The sequence below is a fragment of the Sinohyriopsis cumingii genome, chromosome 1 (genome assembly GCF_028554795.1).
Source record: "Sinohyriopsis cumingii isolate HCF-2022 chromosome 1, ASM2855479v2, whole genome shotgun sequence".
Classification (NCBI taxonomy): Eukaryota; Metazoa; Mollusca; class Bivalvia; order Unionida; family Unionidae; genus Sinohyriopsis; species Sinohyriopsis cumingii.
The window spans coordinates 57,069,611-57,092,896 of record NC_142961.1 but is presented as its reverse complement, the minus strand read 5'-3'; the positions used below and the strand labels follow the sequence as shown (position 1 = coordinate 57,092,896).

The window sequence follows — 23,286 nt, the reverse complement described above, 5'->3', positions numbered from 1 at the left end:
TGGCCATTCCTGGTGTAGACTTGAAATAATGAATTAGATATAATCACCCATAATGTTTTGCAATAATAGAGATATGTAGATATATGTAGGTCTGTCTTGATGCAGCATGTTGAGGAGTCCTTGAAACTACATGCCAAGGTTGAACTGGAAATGCCACCTAAGACATGAAAGATATAATGGCTGCTACAGGATGTTCTAGGCAGCCTCCCTTCCCAGAAATTCTGAAACGCAAAGATCCTACTAATACTGCTTGACACTGAACTTTCTTCAACCCTGGTCTACATCTATAACATCAGATACATTTACCAATTTGAGGCCTCTGAGGTGGTGCTTAGTACAGGTAGCAAGCCAATCAGTGAACACTTTTTCTTGTCCCTCCAGAAAGTTTAAATGGGAGCCAATCAAATAGTGCCACTGTAGCAGAAGTTGTCAGTCTTGCTCCACCCACATGGCAAGGGGTCAGGCTATCCCACTAAGATTTTTGAGGGGGAAATGAGATTACCTACTGCTGACACCATTGAGAGATTCCAGCCAAAATTTAGTGAGGGGGAAGAAAAGGGGTAGTCAATGGAAATAGCACTTCCTTTTCCACCTGTGCATTCATATAACAGGAAAAAAAAAGGAAATGAGAAAACCAAAACGTTGTCTGAAAATTCAATACATTTTCACTTTTATTTTTATATCTAAATAATAATTATTTAAGATAATTAAAATCCATTTTGATAAAAGCTCTGTTCCTTCCTTATTGGATGCATCTTATAATCCAGCTGTGTTTAAAATGAGTTTCTAAAATGGTGGATTTTCAAAGACGGCAGTAGCAACATCCAGTCTGAATCTATAGTTAATTGCTCATTGAATCTGCTGCACCAGTTTGAAAATGACTGTTGTTGACAGATGTATAAAAAAAATTATTATCAGTGGAAACTTGATATTCATTTCTGGTAGCAACGTAACCTTTAAATAATAATAAAAATAATGGTTGTTATGTTTCTTATTATTTTATTATTATTATTTTTATTATTCAGATAATTATCAGTGTTTCGTCACATGGTGTAGAAAACTCTTTACTTTTATTTGGTTCCTAATAGAATTTGCTATATTTATAATAATAATGAAAGAATTGAACATTTTCAGCAATAGCATCTGTTATTGCCATAGTTTTCATGAATCTTTGAAAAGTGCAAACTTAACATGTATACAATTGGTACTGGGTAACCAAGTTCCGGATGTATGCAGCTGACCACAGGATTCATTGAGGTTTAAACCCCAGATGGGCTGCAGGCAATAAGCCCTGCAGGTCTAGGCATCCTATATATGGTATCATCTATTGGCAGGGATCCATTCAAATCAGCTGTCTGGAAGGTAAATACAAGTATATGAATTTACAAAACTTTTAGGGTTGGTGGCATGTAGATAGACCAGTACAAATTACCATATTTACTCATGCAAACAGGTTAATCCATGATCCTGTAAATCAGTCAATTTAAGTTAGTCTTCCCTACTAGCAACCAAAAAGGCACGGGTTTGAAGTCTTCTCTTGGATCAGACCAGGTCAGCTACCATGGTGTATCCTTTGGCAGGGCAATTTACACAAATTGCTTAGGCAGTATTCACTGGGAGCCGTTACTTTGGTGGCAGAAAGTTGTACTTTTAAATTAGAGTATTGCTCGTTTGATACCTGCCTAGGTCAGTCACAGATAGCTGCTTCAGTGTGTCTGTTGGAAAAGCGCATAGTTCTTAACTTTCTCAGCATTGATAGCCAATAATGTGTTAAAAGTATAGTTAAAAGTCAGTCAACAACAGTAATATCATGTACTTGCTAAAATGTTATTTTATTAATTTCCTGAATTTACTGCATTTAGAAATTTTTTAATCTTGTAATGATTTATAGTCTGGTCTTATATATTGCACCATAAGATCAGGGTCTTCACTGTTTGCTCTGTTTATGATTTGTTCAAGGGAAGAGTACATTATGAGATAGGTCTGTGCTGGTTCAATTTAACACAGTTTAATATGTTGGATGTGACAGTGTTACACCTGGAGCATTCCCAAGGGACAATTTCCCACCCCAAATTGCCAGACCCCATAAATTTAAAAAAGTCCTGGTATCTATATAGTGGACAGCTCAGGCAAGTGACAACACTACTGTAATTTCTCTGATTAGTCTTTGCTGCCAAAATCATTTCAAAAGATGTAAAATTTCCTAAATGATGCAAAAACTACTTATAAGCATTGTCTTTAATGACATGCCATCAGTAGATTACTAACATTTCACAAAAATTTCATTTTCAAATTTTTTTTGAGGAAAGACTTATTTTAAATATTTTTTACAAGGAAAACTATGTTTGGTCTCAAGGGAGAGTAGTTCTTGAATTCCCACCTAAAATATTATTATTATTTATTATTGTTGTTGTTGTTTTTAGTCTGTGTTGGTGCTGATGTTGTTGCAATAGTATACTTAACTGTTGACGAAGCCATAACATTCATATTGCAAAATACAGCATGACCATTTGGTTTTAAGCAATTTATTACAAAAACAAAATTTGTTTCATCACAGGTTGTGGGGGGGGGGGTATGTAAAAAAAATTATATATGTAAAATATTTTTATATTTATTTCTTCAAACAGAGACAAATATCTTGGCTGACTTTTCTTGTATGTAATAGAAAAATAAATTTACTTCCTGTATCAAATAATAAAAGTAATAATAATAATGTTATGGAGGATAACTCAATTAGTTAAATACAACTATTCTTCTTTGAGGCCCTCTACAAATTAGTCACCAAAGTAATATAACAATAATAATGTTAATAATAATAATAATAATAATTGTTCTTGTTGATATTAAGCAAGTGTTATTTTCAGAATTTATGCAAATTAGAGCAATTTGTTGGAAATTTATTTTATTAATTTGTTGAATGCTGTCAGATATCATTATTTGTGGGCCCCAGCTTGGCTTCCAGCTATATTAGCTGGTAACCATTGATGTGCCCCCCCCCCCCATCAGATATCCTGAAAAACAATTTAAGTCATTGTGGCATTAAGTATTTTCAAAGTGCCATAGCAAATTATGGCAATTGAAAAAGCCCATATTGACTTCATACAGAAATTTAGCCAAGGTATTTTGGTGTCATTGATTGGGGTTTCCTGTTCAGGTGGTAATGGTTTGCAGTAGCCATATGATATACAGGAAGTGATGTAAGGTGTGAAACATTTTCAGGTATTGTGTCAACAAATTATTGTGTACACAGTGCAGCTTGAATCTCACCTTTGCTTCCAAGAATGATACATGGTTAACAAGATTGAGCTGTCATAAACTGAACTCCATATAAAGCCCCTGCTGGTTTCACACCTAGAACCAAGTTTGGGCCCTCTGGGATTCTTGGAGAAACAGATGCCTGCAACAAGGAAATAAGGGTGTGAAGAATCTGTTTGGATTAGATCTATTTCCAAACCTCACTTAAAGTCCTGTTTCATCTGTAAGAAATAATAATAATAGTAATAGTAATACCATTATTACATCACCTTTTCTTGTCATAGATGTGCCTCATTATACAACTTTCTTTTCCTAAAGGAATAAAACTATTATTCTTTTGTTGGAATATATCAGAAAATGTAGATAATGGAGATAGTTGTAGTTTTGAAAGGGTGCAGACAATATCACTCTAGGACAGAAGCCCCATGACAGGAGTAGGACAAAAGCCCTCAGCAAAACCTCCTGACAGGGGTTGGACAAAAGCACCCTGACAGAGGTAGGACAAATGCCCCCAGAGCAAAAGCTCTCCCACCCCTTTACGTTTCTTGAAATGAATAATTGTATTATGGTTTTCATTGTTTTAATTATTTGCTCTCAGTCACAGAAATTTTAGTATGCAATCACCATGTTTGATTGATGTAAGAAAATATTTATAATTTTTTTCCAAGTAATATTATTTTACAGATGTATCTTATATTACATGTTTTAATGGTTTAAATGTACATTAAAAAGTAATATGAATGTGCTTAGATACAGTATGCTTGTTGGATTATTACGTGTAGTAATGATTTGTAGCCTAGTTTGAGATACACAGATAGGTTTAGTAAATTTTATCATTTTGTTTGATATTTATGAAAATATGCATGCATTTTATCAAAAGAAACAAATATATAAAATATTTTAATAAATTGTTTCATGATCATTACAGGAGAAACATTTTAGATTACACACTAGAAAAATGTAGTAAAGAGTGCAAGGGAGACCATTGTACATCATAGTAAATATAGCTTTAATAAATAAATTTTAAAAATCTCAATCAAGTTTATAAACAGTTCTATAAAAATGAACAATGAAAATGTATATAGTGTAAATAGCAAAAATGAGTTTTATCCTGCCCATGAGTTGCTTTTTGTCCTACCTCAATTAGGGGGCTTTTGTTCTGGAATCAATTTTAAATGGTTACATGGATAGTCCTGAAGATAGAAAGAGGTGGGACATCCTTGAACAAAAAAGGGGAGAACAGGGACATTGTACAGGGATGGAGGCCACTTCATCATACTTAGTTTGAACACAAGTCCTACTGCATCTGAGGTACCAAATTATGATTTAGTTGCAAACAATTTGACTTCTTACTTGGATACCATCAGACTGGCTTTCAAAATCATCTGTTAAAGAGCCACTTTTCTTGATTCCCATCAGTTTCATTATTGTAGAAATAAACCTTCATTGGAAAGCAATAAACCTTCATTGCAAAGCCACAGCCTGTGTAAGGAGGTCACTGTTGTTACAAAAATGATTGATTGAAGAAGGTTCCATTATACACTGTAGCACTGTAGCTTGGGTCCATAGCTGATGACTGTCTTCTGTACAGAACTGCAGTGTTGGGAGATTATCAAAACTTATGAATGCATTATGTGCTGAACCACAATACAGCTAGAACAATAAAAAAAATCAATGAATATATATATGAATGTGTTGTGTGTGTTGGGTTTAAATAGAATGCAGTCAAAGGTATCGAAATAATTTTGCTACCAACTAAGTTTTATATAACAATTGTGATAACCCCATGTTTGATGAAAATTAGTCATTGAAGAGTTCATTATGATCCATTAGCTACAGGTTTCTGAAACTTAGCTGAATTATTTAATTGATTTTGTTGTTGTTGTTGTAGGGTTTAATGCCATTTTTCAGCACATGATAGGCTAATGCATGGCGGCCAGTATTAATGGTGGAGGAAGAACCCGGGAAAACCCTGGAAAGAACCACCGACCCACGAGAAGCTAATGGCAAGCTTTCTCACATACCCACATTGGCTGAATCCGAGACTCGAACCCATGCAGACAGAGGTGAGATGGCAGTGATCCGTAACGGAGAGCGCTTTAGACCACTTGGCCACTTGGGGCCCCCTTAATTGATTTGCCATCTTGACTTGGTGTTTTGAGTAGTTCGGGCATAATAGACATTTAAGGAAAACAATGACAGCCATGATGATGCAGTGTTTTAACTCCAAATTGATGTTATAAACAAAGACACATTATAGTCATGTTTCTTGTGTCATTTGAAGCAACTGTTCTTTTTTCCAACAAATGGCTGCTTGAGAAAGGTCTGACAATATGTGCGTGTTAAACTAATTCAGTCAAAAGCACACAACATTTAGATTTCAAACTGATACATATATTGAAATGACTTATTGCATTAAGAACATCTAAGACTGACATCAGCTTGTCTGTGGTTGATGATATCTTTTCCTGTCAAACTGAAAGCACAAAGAAAGAATAAGATGCGGCTCAAGCCTGCTGACAATATCAAAAGAGATCTAGTCAGTAATAGAGAAATATGGATTTAATAAAATCAGATAGTGAGAGCAATGGAGAGCAATGTCATGTTTGATTAATCTGACAGGTCTATATGAAGATTCAAAAAGGTTCATTTAATTTATTTTGTGGCAATGTCACTTAGCAATGAATGTGGTTTTGAGATCCATATATCTGCACTTTGAACAAGTGCAAGGATATTGCAGTGCATCCATTTGTTGGCAGATAAAGCCATATGCATGTGTATAATGTTTTTGAACTGCTCCTATGTTTTTAAAACAAGACCCATGAAACTTGACTTAATTATGGCCCTTGGAGAGTCAATAATGCCAACAGCTTTGGAGTTTTTATCACTTCCTTAGTGAGTGGGTTATAGGGGAATAGGGATGATTTTTAATATAAAAAATTTCAGATAACTCATCTGGATTTTGTTACCCAGACGTCAATAGGTGTCCGACTGTGTTAAGTGGGTCTAGCCATAGGTTCCTTTCCTAACTCACAGGAATATGAATGTAGGACAGAAAGTAACAGAACAAGAGTCACAGGACAAAAAGTCACAATTTGAATTTTTATTATTTCGATTTACTTGTAGGACCAAACAGTTACAGGACATAGTGTCATACTTTGAATTTTGTAATGTTGCAGGTTTTTATAAGACAAAACTTAACTAACTGCAAACTGCAGCTTCTTCGTTGAGATATTAACATAATAAACAAAGTATTAGTCATGTGACTTTACAATTAATACTTAATAGATATGCAACAGAAACAAAATAAGAGTATCAAAAGTACTTAAACAATCACATCAATAGTAATAATTATAAAATGTGGGGGCCCAGAGTGGCCGAGTGGTCTAAAGCGCTCTTCGTTACGGATCACTGCCATCTCACCTCTGTCTGCGGCGGTTCAAGTCTAAGATTCAGCCAATGTGGGCATGTGAGAAAGCCTGCCAGTAGCTTCTCGTGGGTCGGTGGTTCTTTCCGGGGTTTTCTGGGTTCTTCCTCCACCATTAATACTGGCCGCCATGTATAGCCTATCGTGCTGAAAAATGGCATTAAACCCAACAACAACAACAACAACAAATAAAATGTGACTTTATGTCCTTTGACTTTCCGTTCTACATGTATGTCCACCATTACAAATTAATGCTTTTTGTCCTATGGCTTTCTATCCTGTTTATTGTTTGTAATTTTTGGAACATAACTTTGTGTGGTGTGACTTTCTGTCCATTTACATAAGAATACAGCCCTTGAGTCATATTATAGAAACTATTCAGATATTCACTCGGTATATACGCTTACTTGGGGCATGACTGTTATTGTGGAGATGTCATTTCCACATCGGGCATTTCTGTGACAGCATTTCCACTTCCATTGTTACTGCTAATTATCATTTCTACAACAGACAGATGGGTGGCAAATAAAAAAAATATGAAGAAAGTTATTTAAGAACATTTAATATCTGGGTGTTATTAAGAAATTAATCTTTTATATTATTACATAGATCAAAAAATGAAACTTTGATAGGAATTGCGAACAATGCAAGAAAGAAAATTATAATGTGACATTAAAATTATAATGTCAGTGTCTCTTCTATGGTATTGTTGATGAAGAGTGGCCACTTGAGAGTTCTGCTTCCTGTACTTCCTAACAGATGATGTTCCTTGCTGGTCAGCTGAAATTTGTTGCCATGTTATTCCCATGGATGATTCCTCATCTTTGATGCACTGAAGAAGGTACCTAATATTTGAATGGTGTTTGTTGACAATTCTGTTGAAACGATTGTGCCAACATTCACAGTCATTATTGATATGAATGTCAACATCATAGGCATTCCACATTTTAATTGGAGTATGCACTATCCAATGTTGTTCAAAGTACTGGAATTGAGGTTGAAGAACTGGAGATGTAGAGTGTTTGAGCTGATCAAAGACACATCTGAATCGACAGGGTAGGTGCAAAGTAAAAAGTGACATTAACATGCATATTTGCTTTTTGTTTTATTCATGTAAAGTTGTGAAACCCATGTGTTGGATTTTCTCCAAATTGCCTGTGTGTAATGGAAGTAGCATCCTTGACCTCATCACTACCTACAAGTTTCATTCCTCAATCAATCCTTTATTATCAAGTCATGTATAGTATTTTATCTCATCCAAACTTGATTTCATTTTTTCTTATTCTGACTTTTTTCCCCCAGGTAAGCATAACTTTCTGTCCATTCCTTTTTTTTTTATCTAATGACTTTCCTTCCATTTCCTCATTGAAAGATCAGATGCACAAAAATGCAAACAGTGACGCTTTCTTTTTATCTAGTCCACATTATTTTTGTATCCATGCTATCAAGTAGCAAAGCAAGAAACAGCATGCTCCTACTGCATCGTCAACAGTCTTGTTAAGGTTCTGGTGCAAGTTTTTGTCTCCTTATATTTTCCTAAATCCTATGATGGACTTTGCTCCCAGCTGAATGAAGCCTTAGGAAGTGAAGTTGATTATTCGTTTTTGTAACCCATTAGCCAACCATTTTTGATGTCTGGGTCATGGTCACAAATGTTACAGCAAATTTAGCTTAGCAAGGGCTGAACATGCAGGAGTACCTTTTTGAGATAGGCAGGAGTGGTATGAATAAAAATGCATCTTTAAATAAGTTAAAGTTATTGAGTTGCTTTAGTACGGAATATAAGAGAGGTTGTAGTGCATTTTTCGTCCTGTTCATGATTAATTATAAATATGAAATGTCATTTATTTTTAAAAAATGCATTTTTTTAATTACAAGTGTGTGTGTGTATTCAAAAGTCTTTATAGAAATATATACAGTGATGGAATGAACTATATCTAAGGTATATATTGAGTCATGAAATAGCATGAAACATCACCTGTATCACCCTGGAGATCTGCAAATACTGGTATATCTTTTCTGCTATAAGCCTACCAGGTAATCAGAAAAATTTAACAAAAATTACAAACCTTTGCCCCCAAATCCACACAGATCCAGAATTTGAAAAAATAAAACTTTTCACTACATGTGAATTCTGTTCTTAAAAATTAGGAGTACTAGGCAAGTTAATTTCTCCTCAAGCACTCTACATGCTACCCAGCATTATCTACATGTATTTTAGTATCACAATGAACATGTAATTCATACTTGACCTTGTGGTTAAAAAATTTTCCAGAAGCACTTATTAAAAATCTGTAAAATCGAAAAGAATTTTCGCAACTGAAACTGAAGAGTAAAATGTACAAAATTGCGAATTCTGACAAGAGCCTGCAAACTGGGTGGAAAATCCAGATTGTGGAAAAATCTGTGGCTATCCTTCTGAATGAAAACTCTGTTCTTTTTCATTATGACTTAAGGGACCCATGGTAGCTCATTTGGTTGAGTGTTGAATTGGTAATCCATGAGTTCAGTGTCCATGCAGGCCAGCCTGAGTCAGCTGCTTTGATATGTCCTTGGGAAAGGCACTGGGTTCCAATTTATTCACGTGATATAGTCAATAAAGTTCTGGAAATACCATATATAACACTGGCAACTTTATGTTTTCAGAAAGCAGCAGAAACCCTGTGCCTGTGTTTTATCGAATATAAGCCACACGTTCTTGTCACTTTTTGAACATTACACTTAAATCCAGGTCAAGCTGAAAGCTTAAAAATGTGACTGATTTTGATGAAAATACAGTTTAACTTGTAGAACTTCAGCATTGCTATAAACTGGGTCCCACTACTTAAATGCTAACTTTCAATGACATTGATGTATGCCATGTATATCTTGGGGTTTTGAGTATTATTATTGCATGGGAAATGATTCTACATTTCCCTATGTACATGCAGTACAGCACTATGTGGAGTTATTGATTGAGTCTTACAACTAATGGAAACACTGCACCTTGACATATGAATTGGCATATTTTTGGGACTTGCATGTGTCCATCGCAATAATAATTCATAAATGCATGGTTATGTCCCCTGACAGTGTATACATGGTTATATCCCCTGACAATAAAAGCTACAGTTTTTACAAATAATAATCATAGCATTCTTAAACAAAGGAAAACTAGATAAAGATTTATATCCTGAAAAAAAGACTAATACAGGTCAGTTACCCTGTTTCTTTGTTGGATAACCTAATTTAAACATTGACATAAAAAACTATTGTTTAAACTAATGTCATGTTTGCTCAGCCCCAGTTAGTAAGTCGTGTATAAACAAAGGTATTATTACAAGCCATGGTTTGATGTCTGAACATAGCCACAGGCTAGAGTTAATCTCTTACACAAGGTTACCATGACCAGAGAGAAGATCCAGCATCCTGAATCGACACAGGTGTTAGATAGTGTGACTTCCCACCTATGTGTTACAGCTTTGTCCAAAGATGAGAGGAACCCACAAGGAACAGGGCATGTACTAAATCCATACCCACATGGACAGACAGCGAGAAAGACATTGTCTGATAAGTTTGTTTGGATCAGGTCAAAGTGATATCCAGTCGGAATTGAGACAGAGGGTGTGAAAAAAATATCGATCCAAATTATAACTTCTAACTAGCAAGTGAAAATTTAGTTTCATCTTGGAAGATTGCTGAGCAATATAGGGTTACTCTGAGAGAGCCACTTGTAATTTGGCGGTTAAACCAAGAGAGGAGATTCTAAGGAAAGACAAAGCTTCATAAAGGAAGCTTTTGGGGGGACAGAATTTCTGGTTCAGTGAGTCCCTACTCTCTAAGAGGGGAGACAGAAGTAAGACTAGCAAAGCAGTCGGAGTCGACAAGTCTAGTTGGTATAGAGTTGAGGAGGAGGAGAAACAACTAAAGAAGAGTACATCTCAGTACATTAAGAAAATGTAAATGTTCCTTACTAATTCAGATAATTTTTTTCATTATCAAATCACTCACTTGAGAGCACTATCATTGATTATCCAATGGCATACGTGACTATTCTGAAACAGCCTTCAAGAGGTTGGGGTTTTTTTTTGTTGTTGATTTTCAGGAGATTTGGAAAAAATAGGTACAGTAAATAAAGAATTCTTGGTTAATTTTCATTCAAGGAAATGATATTTAGTAGCTTTGTTTTTCTTCAACACAAATCAACCGCTCCAGTGGCCTATTGGTTAGAGCATGTCTCGGATGTGGAGGTTGTGGGTTCGAACCCCAACCTAATCATACTAAAGACTTATAAAAATAGTAGTTACAGCTGTCTCACTAGGCACTCAGAATTAGGACGTTAGTGCTAGGACTGGTCTGCCTGGTGTCAGGATAATGTGATTGGGTGGGACTGCTATATGTCTGTAGCATGATGCTTCAGTGCTAGATATCACTACAAATTGCCACACTGCAGACATCACTGCAATAAGACTGAATTTTTTTAAAAGCTACATTAAAAATCCAAAACACACACTTTCAGCATAAATCTATTTGCATACTTTGCCTGTATAAATTAGCCTACTGGTCTCTTCCACAGCAACATTGCAAGGAATCATGATACAACATCACCTTAGCTATTGTTAGTCAATCAAGTAATCTGTGCAGTATTGGTTGTTTAACTCTAACCACCTTTGCCTTTTAACTGTCTCTGATAATTAACCGTATGAACTACCCAGCGGTGTTAGTTTTCCTGGTGTTTTAAGCATGACTGTTTACATTTTATACAGGCTACAGGTTATGGGAATATATCTTTATCAGCTTCTCTCTTTCTCTCTCTCTCTCTCTCTCTCTCATATACATATAAGATTTTTACTTTAAATCATGTTATAACACAACCATGTTGTATGGTTTGGGAGCAAAATATTGTGTTGTTTGCATGATGTGTTCTGGTATGTCTCATACAAGTTCATAAAATGAGTGAGCTCTACACTTGCTAATGAGCTTATCTTGTAGCTAATTGAGCTTTTAGCTTCACCAAAGGCCTTATTTTTATTCCGTTTTGATCAGATAGGGAGTATTTCTTACACAGTAAAGACATGTCTGTTAATTAGTGAGATTCAGGGATATTAATGAGGTGATCTTGCTTTTTATTGCTGAACTTTTTAACATTTAAGGCCTTATTTCTGATCCGGTTTTGTTCACCCTGCCCTTTTTATATTCTGGCCGGAACACTGATTGAGTTTCAGAAGTTTGATACTGAACAAGATACACACATACTAGTTTGTTGATCTAGCATCTGATTGGCTGACCTTATTGACACTCTGGAGGCCATAGTTCTGGGATCAGATTTGGAATATAGGCTTGTACATGTATTATGAAGATTTCAACCACGTTTTGATTAAACATGGTAAATAGCTTTAAACAATTAAAATCTTGGGCAATTCAGTGATGAGTAAGATCAGAGCATACAAATTTAAAAAAGTTCATTACCAGTTCTCTCATTTGTTTCAGATTAAATTCAGTGATATTGAAGCTTCCTGTCATGACCATGCATTTAGTCTACGATTCTTTGAAATATGGAGACCAATGCTTCAGCAGCCATTGCAACACCCCCAGCACCTGCTTGAACTTGTTACAGGATAAAGCCCTTTTATTAATTGCAGAAATTACAACCATTCTCAGATCTTTGAACTAAATTGAAACTTGACAGAAAACAGTTCTTATAATCTTTTCAGATACCCATTTCACAGTGAAAGCCTTGCAGAACCTTAAATATCACAGCCCATTAATATCTTGTCTTTTAAAAACATAATTTACACTTGCAATAAGAAAAATTATGTATTCTTTACTGCTTTGGCTCAGCTAGTTACATTGAAATTAAGAATGATGAAAGAGCAGACAAAATAGCCAATGCAGCCCTGCAATCACCTGTTTCTGAATGGAACATTCCATATAGAGAATTGATATGTTATATAAATTGGCATGGTCTATATACTTGGCAAGGTATATGAAATGAACACTCCACACACTTCAGAACTTCAAACCCATTTTTGGAGAGTTGTATCCTTCATATAAAGTTAATTACAGAAATGTGATATTATTCCACTTGTGTATGGACCAGACCCATGCATACCATATGAAGGGTAAACCATGAACAGGGTGCATACGCTGCAAGTGTCCATCAAAATTAAAACATATTCTTCTCATGTGCATTGTCTTCCAACCTGTGAAACAGTATTTTGACATTAACTCAGTTAAGAAGCTTTTTGATGATGTTTCAAGAATATGGTTTGTACAATAGATTTTGACTCAATTTTAAATGTTTGCTTTGTTTTACCTCTTTTGGTCATAGACCAGAAGAGTTTATGGGATGGCATGTTGTCCATCGCCAGTCTCCAGGTTTGTTATTGTTGCTCTTTATAAACTCCTTGGAGGATTCCCACAAAACATTTCATATACGATTATCCCAAGATTTAGTTGCTCTTAAAGAAAAACGGTGCTTGACATCTAATATGGCTGCTATAGTGACCATCTTGAAATCTTGTTATCACTACTGCACCTGAATGGATGGCCATATCAATGTGGGGTTTTCACTGACCACCATTTTACGATTTCAAGTTTGTCATAAATGAAAATGGCGATGATCAGATAACCAGTATGTCACCATGGCAGCCACCTTAAAAATCATGTTATTGCCAGTTCTCCTAAAAGGAGAGATATATTGACAAAGGATAGTTACCAGAAGACTTATGAAGTATAGTTGATACTAAATAAAATGGGACTGATCTGACATGGGACTAGTGTGATGGCCATCTTGAAAATCTTGTTATCAATTCATGTTCTTGATGGATGGTCATATTGACATGGTGTTATTTTACTAAAGACTTCTTATGATGTCTGTTTGCTCTTAATTGAAAATGTTGCCTTTTTGACCCTGAATATGGTCACCATGGCAGCTATATTGACAATTTTGTTTAAAAAAATTTTTAACACCAAATTTTCCTCGATTGCAAGCATATCAGCTTGAAATATTGACCAGAAGACTTAATATGGTATCTAGTTCCTAAATGAAAATTTCACCAGTCTGACATTTAGTGGCCACAACGGTGGCCACCTTGAAAATCTTGTTATTGCTACTCTGTGTGTATGTAGTCATATTTCACCAGAAGACCTTTTGTGATGTTTTGTTGGTCCTAAATGAAAACTGCCATATCAGACATCCAGTATCGCAAATGTGGCAGCCATCTTGTAAATCTTGTAATCATTTCTCAAGGGCATCTCACCAGAATTATTGTATCAAGTTGGCACTAACAGAAAATGTTTCCAATCTGACATAAAAATATGACCATCATTGTGGTCATATGTTGAATGGATTGTTGTATCTACGTGCAGTTTTTCACTAAAATACTTATCACTCTAAGCTGTTGATCATAAATGAAAATTATGACGATATAACCTCACAAAGTTGCTGTCACAGCAGTTTTTATGAAAAATTCAGTTACAGGTACTTCCCCTCAGTGGATGGTCATATCGACAGTCATTTCTTTTTTCAAAGAAGAAATACTTGTTTCATGAAACATGTTGTTGTTTCTGTATTAAAATGATGCTGATCCAACCTCCAAAACGGCAGCCTTAATGGCCATCCTGAAAATCTTTATATGGCTACTTGGGATGGCAGGTTGCATTGACACAGTAGTGGTATATAGTTATTTCTTATGTATATATGACCTCCAAGATGGCACCATGAAGTCTCTGTAAAATCTTGTTATCACTACACTTCTTGATATAGTTGGTGGCATGACATGTTGTTGTTTTTTTTTACTGAAACACTTGCTGCAGCATGTAATTAGTTCGAAATGAAAATGGTCTAGATCTGATCAGCAAGTTACTCATTTGTGAAGAGGCTTGAAAACCAGATCAAACTAATCTTGAGGTCGAGTCCAGGGCATGGATCGACTTGTATAAATTCCAGTTTGTGGATGTATATGAGTACTTTGAATGATGTCAGTTCAGTAACTTGTTGTTTTTCTTTTCTTTTCCCAAAAAAATTTAAAATAAACTGGTGGCAAAAATGGACTTTACTTGCACTCTCATACAGTCTTTTTTACCAGTACAAGGTCGATCCCAATGAGGGACTCTTGTTATAGAAAGGTGCTACTGTATGTACTGTACTTTTTATGTGCTTTAGTCTTACACTCGTGGGGCCCCGAGTGGCCGAGTGGTCTAAAGCGCTCACCGTTACGGATCACTGCCATCTCACCTCTGTCTGCGTGGGTTCGAGTCTCGGATTCGGCCAATGTGGATATGTGAGAAAGCTTGCCAGTAGCTTCTCGAGGGTCGGTGGTTCTTTCCGGGGATTTCCCGGTTTCTTCCTCCACCATTAATACTGGCGGCCATGTATAGCCTATTGTGTGCTGAAAAATGGCGTTAAACCCTACAACAACAACTTACACTCGTCTTTCTTTTTGGTTAAAAATCACACAAAATAATTCTTTACATGTAAAATATTCTTCAGTTGCAAAATGTTGTATAGGAAGGATGTGGCTGCATGCCTGCATATAACTTAATGACGCCATTCGAAATTATCACCATCATACCTAATACCTCAATACCACACACATTTTTGTTTTAAATCAATCATAAAAGTTAAGCAAAGCCATTTTGTTTGAGAGAGAATACACCAGAAGGGTGGGGTGGAGAACACCCAACATGGACAAAGGGAGCTTACTGTTTGAGTTTGTACATAGACGTCATAGAAATATCGTTTGTAACATCATCTGCATGCACTTGGTATAATGAGCATTAGTCTCTGAAAATGTAATGGTACCAAATAATTTTTAAAAATAGCATTGCAGATATTTTGTCAGATACTCTAGAAAGTGAACACTAACAGCAGGTAATTGCAAAATTTCATGCATATGTTACAGTATGCAGAGATAAATGAAATCTGGATAAGAATTTTTGGCAATTACTTAATCAACAGTCATGAGTTGGCTTGTTCTTTGGGCTTGTATAATCTTTCCTTTTTATGGGAAAGAAATTTTAGCACACAATTGTATGGAATGTTGTGAGGAAGAAAAAATATTTTCCCCAGTAAGTATTAGGTGCTGAATGTTCTTATATTCCTGCCATATTTATGGAAGGTGCATATAGTGTACTTACCCATGTCCATCTGTCTCATGACTTGACATCATGATATGTCCCTTTGTCACTTGACTTTATATCATATGTCCCTCTGTCACTTGACTTTACATCATGATATGTCCCTCTGTCACTTGACTTCACATCATGATGTGTCCATTTGTCCCTTGACTTCACATTCTGACATTTCATTCTGTGCCATAACATCACATTATGTGTCTGTCTGTCCCATAACTTCACATCAAGCCATGACACTCTCTCCCTTGACTTCACATCATGATATGTCTCTGTCCCATGACTTCACACGATGACGTGTCAGTCATACATCTCACTTTTCCTCAGTAACTTTTGAAGGACCAAAACCAAATTAGTATGAGGCTTTGTTTTAAGAAGAACTATAGCAGGTTTGGTTTTCATCATATTTCATCAAAATGTTATTGATTTACCATCCAACCTTGGCTTTAAACTTTGCCCATAATTTCAACTCAACAACATTTGAAGAACTGATCAATTTTGATTTTCAGCTTTTTCTAGCATAAACTAGTTATGGCCCCTGATTGACTTGAATTTTGCCTTGTAATTTCTCCAGGTATCTTTTTAGTGTATATGTTCTTTAGAACATAATTTTATTTCCTTAATGGTAACCCAGTTCTGGGTGCCTTTTTAAAAAGAAAACTTCAACTTACTTACTTTGTTTAAATCTACCAACACATACAAATTAAAATTTTGTTTAAAATCATGCTGGTAATGTCAACTTGGAGGCTAAGTTATGCATTGTATATACCATAATTTAAACATACAATTTTTTTAGTAGGGTCAAAAAAGAGAATGCTTGGGAATAATGTGCTCTCAAAATTACCCTTGGTATGGTTTGTAGATGAACATGTATATCACTGCTCTGTTGGGAACCATATAACTATTCATATATATGGCACTTAGCTGTCAGTACATAGATACGGAGATAAATGTTTTTAGATAAATTTTTCAGTAGCTTAGTGGTTGAAACCATTCAGTAAGTGCTGTATATGAAATGTATTCAGACTCCTCTTAAGAGTCTTATCTTAGCAGATCCTACTGGTATTCTGAAATCAGCCCTGGAACCAGCTGCTGGGAACTCAGACTTAAAAGCCCTAATGATCAACAGGTTTTTGTACATCATCAGATAGAACAAAAAAGTCAAGTTCTAGCAAGCCTAAACATTACATAAACCTTACCCAGTTATCCAATTATCAGTTGCTGGGAAGAAATTCTGTAAACATGCTTCCTTGCCATGGCTGAAAAATCTGTAACCAAGCAGTGGGAAAAACAGCAGTATCATGTAGGGTAGCCTGTTATTGTTAGAATTGACAGAGTATTTTTTATGTATATGTGCTTTCAGTTCAAATGGATCCCCAAATTTTAAGTACTATGCCTGTTAATTGGTGTACTTTGTTCCTAGAAGCAGTCACATTTTATTTCATAAATGAAGTTGACATGTTTATCAGGAGTTAAATTGAAATTTCTTGTACCAACTAGTATGTTTGGCCATTAAGATTTCTGGTAGGAGAGAATTTCTGGTCAGCTCCCATGGTCTGATTCCCCAGCTTTAACTCATTCATGGATCAATATACCACATTGCTGTTCTGTTAGAGAATACATAGAAAGCTGCTCAGATTCCCATGTAGGTTTCCATGACAACCAATTTAGAGGTGCATTGGGGTCTGCTTACTAATGATCAAAGGGTTGTTTGACCTTTGAACACAGGAGGGGTATGTATGTGCAAATTTAGACTTTCCACAGCTACTGTTTTGCACTGAAGAACACATTAAGCATTCTGAATTTTGGAATTTTCAGTGGCACTGGTATGCAGTGAGAAGTTGCAGGATTAATGTTAATATTGTTTTTCCCTCTTTCTCTGAGCTGATATCAAAATGGTCATTCAAAGAATTGTGAATGGATAATATTGAGTTACAAACACCGAGTCACTTGTAATTTTTTATTTCATTGAATTAAAGGATTTCTTGATTAATGCAGTTTTTAAAAAGTGAATATTTATGTGTATATTGTTGGATATTTTTTTTTTTTTATTATCCCAACTTTTTAGCAGGGGGTGGGGTGGGGGTGAAGATTATGATACACTCTGTCCAACTGTCTGTCTGGCCATATTAACATCTCTTCCTAAACCTTTTGGGGGAAAACTTGAAAATATTTAGTTATGTTGCCCTTGGCTAACCATCTGCAAGAAGAGGTGGGTGATCAGTGAAGAGCATCCTTGCCTTTCACTCCTGATTTTTATATACACAATAAAAGCAGAAAGAAGCATCATGTTATAGATTTTGCATTATGATCCTCAGTTACTTCGACTGGGGTTGAACGCCTTTATGGGGTGGGGTGAGGGAGTAATTATGCCAGATTTTAAATTCTTCTCAGTAAATCAATAGATAAAAGATTAATGAATGATATAGCTTGTTTCATATTTGTTTATTTATTAAAAGCAGATAGAATGAAATAAATTTCATAAAGTCTGTGGTCACCCTGAATTTGACCTGAGAAAAGTATGGGAGTTTTAATTTAACATAAGTTTTCTACATTTTTGTGTGTGTGTGGATGTCGTAAGGGTCTGAAAATCTCTATCCCTATATCTCTCACCCTGGTCTTGAACAGGATAGGTGTAGATCCCATGTCCATATGCTTTGAAAAAAATCTTTTTAATTTATGAATTTCCTGTTGCAGGTGTTACTTTCCAAATGAAGATTAAATAAATCTCGGAAGAACTTGTATTCAATTCTGTAAAAGGGAACATAGGTTGGCATTCAACATGCTCTTCATTAGCTGCATGGATAAAATTTTGCCCTGTTCTGTACTGAAGAAAGGGGGTTAAAAAAGATTGAATAACTTAGCAAAGTATTACACCGGGTCAGTGCATGTTAAGAGAAAAGAGAAATATGATTGTACAGGGAAGAAGGTCAATTATGGAAGGAATTCTTGATGCGTCTTAAAATAAAATAAAGACCAATATGTATGAGTGTGTGTGTGTGTGCATTTGTGTGTGTGCATGCCTGAGTAATGTCATGAAGATACATTTGCAGTTTAGTTAGTTGCTAACCAACTGTATGCAGCAAAACAGCAGTCGACCAAATGATTATAAATCTTGACAGGCAAAGCATGATTGATCATTTATCAAGGTTAATTGATTATAGAGAAAGGCAACAATAGTTGACAACAGCAAAATTAATTTCTTCACTGCATTAGGCTCAATAATTCTGACTAATTTTGATACAATTTTAATAAACAGTTCTTTGATTATTTTGCTGACTCAGACAAGAACGATGATGATCCAGATTCTGGCAGGCAGCAAGGGGAACAAATTGCCACACAGGCCAAAGGACTTTCACATTAGCAATGACAGTAGTTATGTATTGAATGTGTTGGCGCCAGCCATTTAAATACTGCATGCTTTTCTCAAGTTTGATTTTTTTTTTAAGTAGATTTTTAGAAGCATAAGCTTTGCTGTATTTGCAGATATGGTACAGAGTGATTAATCTCTGCATAAAACATATCTCAATATCTCAATCCTAAGCAAATGTAGCAACAGATGATTACAGGCCACATCTAGCTAGGTTACTATGGTAACTGGCTTTTTTGAGGCCATCAAACTCCTTATATCATTGTAGCCCATGCTCACATAGCACCCCCCTCCAGCTTATCACTGCTTCTTCCTTCCTCTTTTTCAGATCACATCATTACAGGCATGTACTTGAGCTAATGTACAGTCATGCTCCATATATTGAAAGAAACCTATGCACTATGCTAATTAGCTCCATTTAACTTTCCATGTTTCCGGCAATATTTAAGCAACCGTAAACCAATTTTTTTTCTTCTTTTAGCCTGTTATACTGAGATATAGGTTTGATTTGGTTTAGTTGGGTTTTGTATGGCACATCAATACGATGTATTTAGGGGGCAGGGACCAGTTTTTATGTACAAATTTAATGCTGCAATCAGTGACCTAGTATAAAAATTCAAAAAATTCAAATACACAAGTAAAGTCAAAAAGGTCCGTATTTTTGGTTACTTATATTAAAACAAAGCATAAGAATATTATTCAGTTGATAAAAGAAGTCAATGGCAGTTCATTCAGAAGTTTATGCACCCCAACCCCAAATTTCTACTTGCAATTTTCATGTCCGAAGGTCATTTTTGACATCATGTGATGCTCACAGTACAAGCACAAGCCCTATTCCTAAATGACAATTCTGCAAAACATTGTGTACTAAATAGGCTGATGCAACTGAAAGCCATTTTTGAGATATTCTGCTTGCCTTAAACCCATGTGTTAACTGCTATGGGAGGCTAGCTCTTCTTCCTAGCCAACTATTGGTATTTCACTATCAACGTACTGCAGAGTATCTATGGAAGGTGTACATGCCTGACATCAATTTCAAGTACAGCACAAGCCCGAAACATCTAGTTCACAAATATCCATATCTTTAAATAGTAACAAATAATAGCTGAAAAAGTGGCATCATAGCCTCAAGTAAAGAAATTTGCCAGGGGTCAATTTATGAAACTGGACCCTGCCACCTTCATGCCAAGGCATTTGGAGTTAAGTGTCTTGCCCAAGGACACACCACAGTAGCTGATCCAGTAGTGTATTTTGAATCCACACCTTTCAGTTGGAAGTGGCACACAACCACTGAGCATAGTGGCTCCTGCTTACATTGCTCACCTCTTATGACAGGCAGGAAAGCACAGAGGCCTATTCTACATTTGGAGCCTGCAAATCGTTACTGAAAAATTACAAGGGAAGGGACTTCGAGCAAGGTGAATAAAACCAGGCTCGGACGAACAACCCTTTAGATAACACTAGGGAAAAATAAATACCCCATCAAAAACTAAAATTAAAATTTTTGATACAAAATTCTTTATAAATAGAACATACAACATATCTGAGGGGGAAACACACAAACTTAAAATACTTAATATATTTTTTTTAAAAAGGGGGGGGGGGCATGTGTCTGGTGCCCCCAGAAAATAAAAATAATGTAGCCTTACATTTTGCATTATCTGATGCTAAATGCAAGGACATTCATGACTGTTGGCTACAAGGATTCTTTGGAAAATTTTGCCTTGATGTTTTTTTGGCTCCAACAAAAACATTAACATTGACTTACATAACTTCAGCATTAGCTTGTATTATAACTTTGACATTGACTTCCATATAAAAACTCTATCATTGACTTATACAGATATGTTAACATTGACTTGCACAAAAACTTTAATACTGAGTTGCTGTTGATGACAACAGCAGGATCACTATGTTTTGCATTTTTTCTTTAAAAATACAAGACATAAATGAAAGGCTTATTTTATTTTGAGGTTAAAAAACTTAAGATTATTGACACTTGTGTTGAGAAATAACATTATATAATAATAATAATAATAGTAATAATGCATATATATTTTAAGAAGTTATAAATTTTCTTTGGAATTTGTGATACTCATTTCCTAGTGTTAAAACAGTTTTCCAAATTCTGCAAATTCCCTTATTTCCCATGCTGGTTTGCCATTGACTGTCCAAATAACATGGTTGTTTGAGGTTCTCAACAGTTTTGGAAGGGGCAGTGTTACTCATGTCACAAAGGACTGTTGTTGGTGCACCATGACTTTTGAAGGTCTTTATGCATTTAAATTATATTTGGTATGGTCCCTTACATTTATAAGATCTAGTTCAAATTCAGTTTTCACTGTTTAATTCAGCATAAGTTTATGCCACCATAGCAGTTGTTTAGCTTAGAACTTCTCAGTTCAGTTTCATTCATGGTCAGTATCCTTTACATTACCTCTTGAATTTAAATAAAATTTGGAATGAGGCCTTACATTAAAACATCTTGGTCAGGTTTTATTTTCACAGTTTTCCAGCAAAGTTTTATGGAGCTGTGGTACCTGTTTGGTTTCAGTCTTTGTCCACCAACTCCATTTCTGCTGTATAAATTTGGAAAGGCATTGTGCAGTGAAATCAAAATTTGGTATGAGGCTTTATGTTGAGAATATAAAGTTTATCTAAATTGATGACTCCTGTTTGACTTTGAAATTTGCCCCCTTAATGCATTATATTGGAATCTGTGGTGTGTGGAAACATTTCTAGGTATCTGTCCTATTGAATATAATAATAGCTTACTTCTCTTTTCCCATTAACCATGGGGCCCTGAGTGGCCGACTGGTCTAAAGCACTCTCTGTTACGGATCACTACCATCTCACCTCTGTCTGCGCCGATTCAAGTCTCAGATTCGGCCAATGTGGGTATCTGAGAAAGCTTGCCAGTAGCCTCTCGTGGGTCAGTGGTTCTTTCCTGTGTTTTCCCAGGGTTTTCCTCCACCATTAATACTGGCTGCCATCTATAGCCCATCGTGTGCTGAAAAATGACGTTAAACCCCACAACAACAACAACCATTAGCCATATACTGTACATACTGTAAAATTGCAAAAAATTTAACAAGCAACTACGATTACATCTTAGTGGATCAAGCCAGTAAACTAATTTTCATTCAAATTTATGACAAAATATTAGAATGCATTTTACTACAGAAACCAGACGGATGTTTCAGAGATGATATGTAGCTCATAGCAGCTTTTGTATTTTGCTAATTGAGAGCATGTTAATTGGTGAAATTGTGTTTGTATTTTTTTAAAGAAATACTGTGATTAATGTTTTGTCTGTAATTTTATCTTAACATTCCTTACTCACAAGAGTGGTTCGGGTTATATGTCTCTACAGTTTGATTGATGTTTTGTCTGTAATTAATTTTATCTTAACATTCCTTGCAAGAGTGATTCGGGTTATATGCATCTACAGTTTGATAATCATCTTTTGTTTGAATAATGCAATCATAGTCAGTTGCATTCCTGTTTAGATGCCTTCACTTCCGAGTGCACGTTGCATTAGATAGTGTAAAACCATGACCATAAAACATTGTTTGGATTGGTTTGGTGTTTTATGGCACAGTGACTCAAACTAGGTTATTTAGTTCAAAGGCAGTTGGAGTAAAGGGACTTGCCAGGGGACATACCACAATGGTAGACAACCTGGGCAGATTGGGACTCACCATTAATGCTTATGTTGCCAACATGATGCTCAGATTTAATGACACTGCTCCGGTGGCCTTGTGGCTAGAGCATCCGCCTGGATGCAGGAGGTCGTGAGTTCGATCCCAGACCGAGTTATACCAAAGACTTAGAAAAATGGTACTAACAGCTGCCTCGCTTGGTGCTCAGCATTAAGAGGTTAGTGTTAGGACTGGTCGACCTTGTGTCAGGATAATGTGACTGGGTGGGACATCATGCTACATGTCTGTGGCATGATGCTCCAGTGCTAGATAACACTATAAAACAATGTCACACTGCAGACATTGTAGCAATATGACTGAAAAATTGTTAAAGCTACGTTAAAAGTCCAAATCACACACACACACACACACACACACACAAACACACACAGATTTAATGACACTAAAATATTGTCATT

General features: G+C 35.7%; 1 protein-coding gene and 1 long non-coding RNA gene across 2 annotated transcripts in view; one reads left to right on the top strand and one right to left on the bottom strand.

Moving 5' to 3' along the window:
• The window catches only part of LOC149806917 (E3 ubiquitin-protein ligase MIB1-like), a 201,240-nt gene that overhangs the window by 122,586 nt on the left and 55,368 nt on the right, over positions 1–23,286 (top strand). The window lies entirely within an intron of this gene.
• On the bottom strand, positions 668–17,088 carry LOC149806918 (uncharacterized). The gene is made up of 3 exons (XR_016413847.1): positions 16,996–17,088; positions 3,268–3,397; positions 668–1,355 (listed from the first exon to the last, which is right to left on the bottom strand). It is a non-coding gene; the product is annotated as an uncharacterized LOC149806918 (long non-coding RNA).